The sequence below is a fragment of the Conger conger genome, chromosome 17 (genome assembly GCF_963514075.1).
Source record: "Conger conger chromosome 17, fConCon1.1, whole genome shotgun sequence".
Taxonomy (NCBI): domain Eukaryota; kingdom Metazoa; phylum Chordata; class Actinopteri; order Anguilliformes; family Congridae; genus Conger; species Conger conger.
In genome coordinates this window covers 5084169-5096685 of record NC_083776.1, presented here as the reverse complement: position 1 = coordinate 5096685, position 12517 = coordinate 5084169, and positions in this window count along the sequence as shown.

Here is a 12517-nt window from a genome sequence, read left to right as displayed (position 1 = left end):
AGCTCACAGACACAGTGCACAGAGACAGCGCACAGAGACAGGGCACAGAGACAGGGCACAGAGACAGCGCACAGAGACAGCGCACAGACACAGTGCACAGAGACAGTGCACAGAGACAGCGCACAGAGACAGGGCACAGAGACAGGGCACAGAGACAGCGCACAGACACAGCGCACAGACACAGCGCACAGACACAGCGCACAGAGACAGGGCACAGAGACAGGGCACAGACAGCGCACAGAGACAGCGCACAGACACAGTGCACAGACACAGCGCACAGAGACAGCGCACAGACACAGCGCACAGACACAGCGCACAGAGACAGCGCACAGAGACAGCGCACAGAGACAGCGCACAGAGACAGGGCACAGAGACAGGGCACAGACAGCGCACAGAGACAGCGCACAGACACAGTGCACAGACACAGCGCACAGAGACAGCGCACAGACACAGCGCACAGACACAGCGCACAGAGACAGCGCACAGAGACAGCGCACAGACACAGCGCACAGAGACAGCGCACAGACACAGCGCACAGAGACAGCGCACAGAGACAGGGCACAGAGACAGCGCACAGAGACAGCGCACAGAGACAGCGCACAGACACAGCGCACAGAGGCAGCGCACAGAGACAGGGCACAGAGAGAGCGCCAGCGCGGCTCCGCGGTCGGGCTGTGATTAAATGAGGAGTACTCCGTCAGGAACGCGAGTGCAGTGGCGTTCCCAGGGCTGGGCGCTCCTGGGAGACCCCGGCTCACTCACGCGCGGGCGGGCCACCGCCCCTCGGCTGAGCAGATGGGAAGCTTTAAGTGAAGCGGCAACATTCCCAGCCCTGCCAACCGCTCCCCACCTCCGCCTGTTAGGAGACACAAATCTTCCCGCGTCGAGGAAGCGGTTCACTCAGGGAACAGGAACTGGACCACTCCAGAGATCAGGTGCTAATGTCCCGAGAGGCGATACTCGGTCTGCTCGTAGCTCCGTGTTACCTGGAGAGGGTGGAGGAGACCTGAACCATCACGCACAGCTAAGGGCAGGTACCCATCATCAGTAAGTCCAATTTGCAATGTCAATAAATGACCTACTCTGTTCTGATGTGAACTGCAAATCCTTTAGTGCTCAATGACTGGCAAAATGCAAAAAATATGCACCATCTACAATTCTACGACAAAAATAAATTCCTTTACAATTTCAGTCATGTTACAAGAAATAAGTAATGCTTTCGTAACACGCAATAGAAAAAAATACTGAAAGCCAAACGCGTAGTTGGACATCACATTAAAACGATTGTCAAAATGACTTAGCTAAAGCTGTTTTCATTTCCGCGGCTAGTTCTCCAGCTTTCCAGCTTATTAAAATTCAAAGTCCGTTCAAGAGAGACGGAATCAGCGGGCGAAGCTCGCAGTCAGTCACGGGAAGAACGAATGGGCTCTCTGCTTCGATCTCCGTCTTTAGAGAGGAAGAGAAAGGGCCGAGCAACCGATCGCAGGGCCAAGCAACCAATCGCAGCGCAAAGAAGCGGTTCATCGCGGCACACGCCGTGATGCAAGCGGGATAACCTGCGTGTCTGCCAGCACACGCACACAGCCCCCGCCCTGCCCCGCCCCGCCCCGCCCCGCCCCGCCCCGCGCGTGCTAACGGCCCCCGACCCACCCCACCCCGCGCGTGCTAACGGCCACCGACCCACCCCACCCCGCGCGTGCTAACGGCCACCGACCCACCCCACCCCGCGCGTGCTAACGGCCACCGACCCACCCCACCCCGCGCGTGCTAACGGCCACCGACCCACCCCACCCCGCGCGTGCTAACGGCCACCGACCCACCCCACCCCGCGCGTGCTAACGGCCACCGACCCACCCCGCCCCGCGCGTGCTAACGGCCCCCGACCCACCCCACCCCGCGCGTGCTAACGGCCCCCGACCCGCAGGACGGCACGGTCTGCTGGGAATTAGCGAGCTTTACGAGGGGAAACCCGAGATCCCCGCTCCGGAGCGCTCCGGGCGGAATTCCACAGCGTTCCGCACAGCGCCCCGTCCCGCGCGCGGGGCCCCCCTTCCGCGGATACACTCCGGCGTGAGGACGCTCAGAGACAGAGAGACGGAGAGACGAGGACTTCCGTCAGAGCGAAACCAGAAACAGATGCGGGATGGTGTTCAGCTCTCACCCCATATGGGGTTAACGGGGGAGGGAGGGGGGGGGGGGTTTGTTTGAAATGGAGGTAACTGGAGGTAATGAGAGCTGTGTGTGTGTGTGTGTGTGTGTGTGTGCGTGTGAGTGAGAGTGTGAATGTGGCAGTGCGGCTGCACTGAGAGACTAAACCACATTTATCTCAAAGTCAAGTGGCTCTCTCGACCATGCAGCCCAAACCCCAGCAGTTCCACAGCAGACTAAACCTTACAAGCACACACACACACTCGCGCACTCACAGACACACAGGCACACACATGCACAGGCACACACAGGCAAACACACACATACACACGCACACACCTGTAATCAGTCCCTGCTGATGCTCAGGTAAGTGCTACAGCAGGTCTACAGGAGACTCTACCATCACTGCAGGTAAGTGTACACACACACACGCACACACATACACACATACACACAAACGCAGACACACAGGCACAGACACACACACACAAACGCAGACACACACACACACAAAAGCAGAAACACAGGCACACACACACACACACATACACACACATACACACAAACGCAGACACACACACACACACACACACACACAGGCACAGACACACACACACAAACGCAGACACACAGGCATGCACACACACACACCGACACACACACCTGTAATCAGTCACCCTGCTGGTGTTCAGGTAAGTGCAACAGCAGGTGCTGAGGTGGTGTTTTACCTTCAATGCAAAGCTCTCTGGGACACACTCTGAGCACACGCATAAATCATATAAAATATGTAGTTTATATGAATAAATAAAAATACATCAGATCTACAGTGGGGGGAAAACTATAAAAATAGACGAAATTGAGTCTTCTGAGTGTTGGAGGATGTTTCCGCCGCCCTGAGAGCCAAGCTTGGAGAATCTGAATTTCCTCTTCCAACGGCTAAAAATAAACCCGCCACATTAAATCAGAAAGGATGACTGCAAGGGCCAACGGGACCCGAGCAGACAGATTCAACAATGAGGCTGGTCATATCAGCCTTTCCATTTTTTCATTTTTACAAAGGCTGCTCACTGGGAATAAAGCTTTAAACTACGGCCGCTCGATATGGGGAAGAATACGCGATATGCAATAACCTTGTTGAATATTGCGAAGACGATATGACCTGCGATAGATAAAACTAATCTTGAAGTGTGCACAGTTCTAATGTCTTTCTGCTTTAGGTACACTGCTCACATCGACCCCAGACAATGAATAGCCTATGCCCACTGAATAAAAAAATGTCCACTATTTCCACCATGCTTTTATTGAACAAACTACACAGGAACAGCCAATGACGATAAATATACGACATATTGTTCAGCCCTGCTTTAACCGCTCCCCCTCCCTGTCCCTCTTTAATCTGTCACCTCCGAGTTCTCCACATCCTGCCTCCAGTCACGATTGGCTGCAGGACTACATTCAGAGAACACTGATTGGCTGTAGTTCTCGGGTATAATTTCACTCATTATGTAGGGGACAGTAATGAATGTTCTGTGGATCTCTTTAGTTGCATGACAAAGGGGAGGATTATGCAAGTACTGAAACAGCCAAGAATTAAGCATTTAATAATCACAAAAAGCTTTTAGTTTTATCCATTGATTATTCATTTATAAATTATAAAAAAGCACCATGCTCATAATTCAAACACGGATAAAAGGCTTTCCTCGTCCCGCGCAAAACCAACGCGTCCCTCGAGGTCCACAAATGGTTCCGCAAGTAAGAACTACGAACATGAACGGTGAGATTAGGCTCTGCTAAGAGCTGAGCTTGGGTCACTGGAATGCATGCGTGCGTGCGTGCGCGCGCGCGTGTGTGCGTGTGCGTGTCACAAAGAATAACTCCAGTCCTCCTAAAAGGAAAGCACAATTATAAGAATGAAAACTGAAGAGACGAGACTTTCTGGTTTCCAAAACGACGTTAATAGCAATGTAGCAGCAGTTACATATTCATTATGTTTTTATTTTGAATTCTGTCATGTGGGGAGAGGCCTGGCAAGAAAGTGCTCTCAGGACGCAGAGCGCTCCTAAAACATGCAGTTATAACCGGGGTATCGAAACACAGTCGCTGAATGCGCTTCTGTCGCCCCCTGGGGGTTGAATAAGTACCCTGCATCTGCTCATGAGGCCTCTGCGTTTCTGTAGTCATCAACAGCCCTGACAGTACAGCAATCTACAGCCAAAAAAGGTCTGAAATATTTCTGGCATACCGCCTATCATCGTTTTTGCAGGAAAGCAGCCAAGCGCCTCATTTAAATGTATAAGTGTGCCTTCGTGATTTTGCACGCTAATACGACGTGCTCAATTTGAATAATGTTTACTGAAAACACTGCGGCAGAAATGAAAGTCGAACAACGTCAATAAGGCAGAAAAGTGTTTTTTTTTTTTTTGGTGTTGTTTTGTTGTCGTTCACAAACACAGCCTCACAGATAGGAGAGAAAACGGTCGTGTCAGCATTAATTTGTAAAACAAAGTTAAGGACATTGATTGAATCCAGGTCATAGAGTGGAACAACCACTGGGATTATATTTTCAATTCAGCTGCATTTGCATAAGTGTCCTAATGTCTTTTCAACTCCAGGAACTGGACTGGCACTCTCCTTGCCATGATAAAGAATGGGCTCATTTCAATCGCTTATTCTTCTCCACCATTCCTCGCTCCCGACCCAGAAACCGATCAAGGTCGGCCATTTTAAGAACATTCCAACCCCTTGAATGTTCCTTCTAGAAGCTAGAAGTACAAGTCTGGAACTCCCAATCTTTGCTTTGAGCAAGAAAACTTCACAAAGGACGCGCTGATGTTTTCTGGGGGGGGGGTTTCGGAAAGCCCGACGTGTAAACGATCGACCTGTGGAACCACCTCTCCCCAACTGCCACGTCTGTAACTGACGTGGCTTCAAACTGACGTTTGAAGGAGCACGGACATTCCATTTGCCTGCTTGACGTTTTCTCGATTTCCCCGTCTTTACTTTTCCTTTCACCCTTTCCCATCCTCTCCCCAAGGCTGGAGCGAGGGGCAAGAAAAGGACAAAAAGAGAAGGGAAAGGAGGAGAGAGATAAGGGATTGGAACGAGCCCCTGGACTAACCAGGAGCAGAGGCATAGACTCTTCCCGAAGCTCAGGTCCAGAATAAACAGAAAACGACATTTGACGGAGCACCAGAGGAAAGGCACCGCCCGAGCCGGGAGACCTCGCTTAATGAAATTAACGCACTGAGAGGGCGTTCGAGCATCCCCCAGAAACAGAAAAAAAAACTGAAAAACTGTCAGAACTACAAACTAACACCCTATTTCACACAAGTGCACAGCCAAGTTCAGAGATAGAAAACACTTGTCCACACTTTTTTTCTTGCTTCTTTACACCACGCATCCCTGTGAATTGTGTGCGTGAAGTAAGCTCCATTTTATTTACTGCAATCACACGCATTATAGAATTCCTGCTCTTCACTAATTACTGAGAATATACAGTGGTGTATATGTCCACAATATGGAGATGAGATAATAATAATAATAATAATAATAATAATAATAATAATAATCATCACAGAAGCGCTTTTCCCAAGGCAGGCACATGTTTATTTTGAACAGAGATTCCGCTAATAAACTATTACAAATTGAGAGATAATGGTTTTTGTTGGAGCAATACCAGATTTATGTTTCATAATGTTCTAATATTTTATTTTTCATCACATTTATTAGAACAGAATATTGTGATTTTACACGCAGTTTTATTTCCCACTGGTGGCAGCGCAACTGAATTTATCTGAAATAAATAAGCCCTCCTCACACAGGCTACTGCAAGCTACTGTTAGCTAAGAGCGTACAGTCTGAGCGTCCCAGTGTTAGCTAAGAGCGTACAGTCTGAGCGTCCCAGTGTTAGCTAAGAGCGTACAGTCTGAGGGTTCCAGTGTTAGCTAAGAGCGTAGTCTGTGAGGGTTCCAGTGTTAGCTAAGAGCGTACAGTCTGAGGGTTCCAGTGTTAGCTAAGAGCGTACAGTCTGAGGGTTCCAGTGTTAGCTAAGAGCATAGAGTCTGAGGGTTCGAGTGTTAGCTAAGAGCGTACAGTCTGTTCCAGTGTTAGCTAAGAGCGTACAGTCTGAGGGTTCCAGTGTTAGCTAAGAGCATAGAGTCTGAGGGTTCCAGTGTTAGCTAAGAGCGTACAGTCTGTTCCAGTGTTAGCTAAGAGCGTACAGTCTGTTCCAGTGTTAGCTAAGAGCGTACAGTCTGTTCCAGTGTTATAGCATTACAGTAACTTCCAGGACCCCCAGGAGCCCACGGAAACCCCTGTCGAAAAACCCAGGGATTCGATCAGCGCTACTCAGCTTCACGTCCTGCAGGCCGCAGTGTCTGCAGGCGTTTGCTCCCTCCATGTGCTACACCAGCTGATTTCACTAATTACTCTACCTGCTTGGTTCAGATAATAAGCTAATGAGTGAAATCAGGTGGTGTAGCGCACAGTTGAAGTAAATGTCTGCAGACACTGCGGCCCGCAGGACGTGGAGTTGAGTAGCCTTAGATTATAGAGAGAAAAAAAAAAAAAGGATCTATGGCCAATTGCGAATATATTTAATGTTTTATCATCAAATGCATTTGCCAAGTTTCTGTTCATGTTTGAGAATGAGTATTCAGAGAGAATCACACTGCTTACGGTACACAATTCCCACATGGAAAAACTGTTTCTATGGCAACTCATCCGCACACATCCACTCACACACACACTCACACTGTATAGATATACACACACTCACACACACTGGATACATACACACACACACACACTCACACATCCACATCCACACACACACACACACACACACACTCACACTGTATACATATACACACACTCACACACACTGTATACATACACACACACACTCACACACACACTGTATACACACACACACACTCACACACATCCACACACACACACACACACACACACACACAGTATATATACACTCACACACACACACACACACACACACACACACACACACACACACACACAGTACACACACTCACACAAGTGTCAACATGAATCGTGTGGTTCTGTAATTATTAACCGGAGAAAACACAAGCATTTCAAATATTTAGCCAGGCCCTTTTCAGTTGATCGTTAGGAGTATACGTACTGTAGATACGCTGCGTGTGTACGGGAAGGGTGTCACACAATTCGCATCCCTCAAACACAGCCCAGATATCGCTACCCACGTTAGGAACACGGTCTGAATACCGCCTTTCAGGAACGGTCCTGCCAGTGCAAACGAGGTGCCCACACAGTTCGTGTCAGGTAAGATAATGAAGAGGGCGGCTCACACCAACATCTGACTAACGCAGCTCCAGGACATTCATTTTGACATTCACAGGCATCGATAATGAGGGCGTCTCATTCTGAACCACTTTGACTGGCATGCATACTGTAATCAGCAAGAATATGTTAATGTTGAATACGTTGTCTGATTATTGAACAAGGGTTCTATTTTTTAATCTATGCGTTCACTCTAGCACTTGCAACCGTACTTCCCTCTAGGGATTTCAGCGCACCTGTACCTGGTTATGATTTGCATTTTACTGTATGTCGCTCTGGATAAGAGCTAAATAACTGTAATATAATGTCCATACATTTCTGGAGATGAATTATGCGTGCATATTGAATGCATACAAAAATGCACAATTTAAACCATGTTTCCAAGCATTTACGTTTCAATGCGTTTTATTTATTGAATGTATTGTATTTTCTATTACATTTGTATGTGCTATACTGCAGGTGGGCACCAAGAGTGACAATAAAATAACACTAAGAATAACTATCAAACTAAAAGAGATATACATATGACACAGACAGAGACTCAACTGTATGGGAAAAAAGAGAGACGAGCCAAAACCCGACTGGGGTAAAGTGAGAGGCTCGGGAGCCTACTACCAAAAGAAGGGGTTGTTAGAATTAAAATATGTATTTTGTTCTCAAATAATCTCTCCCATGCCCCGCATATACCAGGTCTAAAATACACGAACACAATAACGCCTATCCACACCAGTAGTTCAGACTTTAGATGCATTAGGAAAACATGAATGAAAATTAACAGACCAAAAACAAAAAAGGGCAAATACGCATGGATGAATGGGATTACACGGCACCTTGGGTATACACGGAAAACACATGGTAGAAAAGCAGGTTCCTAAAACGTAAACCATTGAAATAAATAATGTGGAAGTCCTCTCTGCAAAAGCAAAAAAAATGCAAAAGAAACCCAGCGTTACTCACGTTTCGTTTCACCGCCGGAGAAGAAACTTCGAGAGACGCATAAATCCAGAGGGCCGAGGCCGACGTGCACATACACCAAAAAGAAACCTCTCTAAAGCGGTATGAAAACAGGATACAGTAGCAGGATGTCTACACTTATCGCCTAACAGAGCAGGCAGACTATCTGCCTGGCCTTACCTGGACCCCGCTGTTATTCTAAGTAGATGGAGGGTGCTGTTTCACTTTTCAAAACAATAACAATCAAATGGCTGTAAGATAATCACGTTATCGTCTTAGCCAGAACGGTGAATATGAAAACGTTAGGTTTGAAGAGCTTTGCCAACCAACGGCAGCGCAAAAATAAAAATAAAATCGATTGGGACACCCAAAAGCCGCGCTTACATTGCACGTGAAATAAATCTCAGAACCCGTATGTGTAACAGCACACACCCAGTTACAATCTCACACAAACCCCAAAAATCAGGTAAATATCTCAAATAAAATGTGCATTTTTTTTGTGTGCAACTTAACATGTACACACAAAGGGCACTCGCCCTACTTAACCTTTTATCTTTTGAACAGAAATTCAGATGGATATATGCATCCAACAGGAATTTTGTCCATCACAAAAAGAATGGTATATTCTCGTAATGACCACTCTCAATCACTCAATCATAATCTTGCTGCAAAAATAATTAGTCTGAACTGCAAATGCCTTAAAGATCAGAAGCAATCACTCTAAACTCCCCAGCCATTAATCTACAGTATCTGTTCAGCACATGATTTATTAACCACCTGTCATTAAGTTATTTAGGTAATCTTGGGGATGTGATTTATTTGACAAGGGTTTGGACATTTGTCTCACATTTGTATAAATTCACGTCACTTCCTATCCAAAGGGTTCAGGAGATGTTCGAAGCATCTGCCACTCATCTCTCCTGCATTAGCCGCACAGTGTTAGACTGTGTGAATAATTGTGAAGGACAGTGAGGTCTGTTGTGACATGGGGTCCATTGTTACCCGATGTTTATTTGTCCAATCACATTTCATACCCCCCATACAAGTCCTCTTTCACCTCGGATTTCAGCGGACCAGCTTCCTGTCAATTTTGTGTTCGCGTAACGATCAACACCACATCAGGATTGTTTCGTGCAGAAATATGCCTCTTCCCCAGCTTCCCTTCATCAGTGCCTCATGCTTGCAGGAGTTATATTTACTGGAACGTGTTCTGAGGGCAGCCTTAGATGTGACTGGTTCTATGAGTTGCCCAATCAAAAATAGGAATAGGTAGAGTCAGTGGATTCATTGTGGCGGTTAGTGTGATGGTCTTTGCTGCAGGAGGCCAGGGTTCAGGGCTCACATGTTCTTCTTGTTCTCTCTTCGTTTCACTCAAAAAAGTAGCGCATTATATTTTTCAGCTGAATTCAGGGGGTTTGGGGAAAAGCAATCTTCATTTCTCTTGTTCTGTAATTTTGTTAATTACTTGTCATTTCAGTAATGTAACAAAAGGGGAAAACGGGTTGTTGTCTGAACATAACGTAGGTTTTAATGGGACATCAGGCTCGCCCTTCCTACCGCAAATAAACCCACCTCATCGCATTCTTGATCGGTCACCTGATCAAGAACCAATCACGTACGTGCGTTAACCAACCGGGGGGGCACAACAATCCCCGTACACTGCCTCAAGAACCAATGAACATCTTTCACACTGCAGGACACCCAGTACTACAGAAGAGCTAACGACGACAGCTGGTAAGATGCAGGTGAATAGCCAAAGAGTACAGGGATGCAGTCGGTGCCCTTATGGACCAAAGCCCCCCTGAAACAAGTCGTGTCCTACAGCTGTATATGACTCCCGAGTCACGGTCGAGTCACGGTCGAGTCACAGTGGAGTCACAGTGGAGTCACAGTGGAGTCACAGTCGAGTCACAGTCGAGTCACAGTCGAGTCACAGTCGAGTCACGGTCGAGTCACGGTCGAGTCACAGTGGAGTCACAGTGGAGTCACAGTCGAGTCATAGTCGAGTCATAGTCGAGTCACAGTCGAGTCATAGTCAGTTAAGGGCATTGCCAAGCCGAGCATTCAGAGACACTATAAAGCACTACATTACATTACAGTACATTACTGTCGTTTAGCAGATGCTCTTATCCAGAGCGACGTACAGCAAAGGGCAAATCATAACCAGGGACAAGTGCGCTGAAAGACCCTAGTACGGTAAGTGCTAAGAATGCAACATGTTAACAAGTTTACGTGTCCTGTGTGCATTAGTGCAGGTCCACGTTCACCGTGGTCATCTCTAAATTCTAATATCCAAAATATATAGTCCACTTTTTACTGGAAGTAATTTTGAAGTTTTTTTTTCATTTTCTCATCTGTGTGTGTGTGTGTGTGTGTGTGTGTGTGCATGTACCTGTGTGTCACTTTAATTCATAACATCTTTAATTCAGTGGTTTTCTCACACAAGTCTGTGAGTACCTGCAGTATATAATCCCAAAGATGAATCATGTGATTATGAATATATTTTCCAAAATTAGCACATAATGCTGAATCTATGATTTGTATGTCTCATATCTGCATGTTTTAAAGAACCCAGAGTTTCTGTGCAGTGTCATTCATTAAGTGGAGTTTGAACCTGCAGTTGCTTGAAGCTTTCTGCTTTTTAGTCAACGTTAAAGGTACAATAGGTCAGATTCTTGTGTTAAAACATTGTTACAAGACCATTGTAAATTCCTTACTATCATTGAAAAAGGCTCACTGACATGTTGACTCACCCTCTGCCTGCATTTATAGTCCTTAAATTTGGGTTTCAAAATATACAGTTGATGCACCGACACCAAAACATTCTATAGCTGTACAATAATTCAACACATTGGTTGAAAATTGGTTATAATTGCCACATCCAATGGCATTTCAATGTCAGTGCATTCACAGAGAAGGGGGAGGGATAAACGGTGTCGTAGTTTGAGGGTATATGTTGCTGCAATTCCTCTCTTGACCGTTAGAAGTCTGAAACAACCAATTGTACCTTTAACCTGGCATTAACTCAGCAATAATCACAGAAATCAGTGTGCAATGGTCACACGCAGCTTCACACAGCATGCCCCATTTGTTAAACTTGGGTGTTATTTCTACTTTAGGTTTATTATGACCAAACAAACAGCTATATCTGTGAGGGCAGGGGGTGGAACAAGCAGAGGGGATCCTGGGAGATGTTTAACAGCGTGATTCCCACCTCTCCGGCTCACGCAGGTACCCTGTCCGTCTCGCTGTAAGCACTGTTCACGTTTTACACGAATGGGAAACTGCGATACAGCGTTCATTGCGTACACTTGACCGCCCCTAATCCTTGACTCTCAGTGGCCTTGGCTGCTCCTTTGAGACATTTATGAGTCAGCCTTTATTGCGGGTGGGTCAGTGGCCCTGGATACGGCCTCCAGTCCTGTGTTAATGTGTACATGGAGCTGCCAGGCGGACGAGACATTTTACAGTGTTACACCTTCACCGTGGCGTGCGATAGCCGTGCGCTAGCTGCACAGAGACCAAGAAATTATACATCTATAAAGACTGTGTACTAATGGGGCTTATTCTCCGCATAAGAAACTTTCACATTCTTACGCCAATGATTACTAAATAATAATTCACACAATTGCCTGGAATCAATCAACAGTGGTCCATAACCTTGCCAAAGAAACAAATACAGGCGTCACTTTGTTTGCAAAAGAACAGGAAAATTAAGTGAATATGTCCCTGATTTCTCAGTGCTAATGGCATTCTGGGCTGAATTAATGAATGTAGTTTGTTTTGCAACTTTTTAATTGCTTCTTCTTCTTAATTGCTTTGTTTCTTATTGCTTGGTTTCTTTTTTTAACCTATGTTGAATAACACATACCTGCCTGAATTGTTATAACACTCGGTAAAGCCCATGGTATATTCCAGTTTCCTTTTTAATGTGTTTTTCTCTCCCCATGTTTGCTACCCAATTACTCAAAGCTAGCTGAAAGAATGTTATGTTTATATGAAAACCAAATATTTGAGCTGATCTGTACTAATGCAGAAACACAGTGTATTTTCACAATAATACTATATTATGGACTTT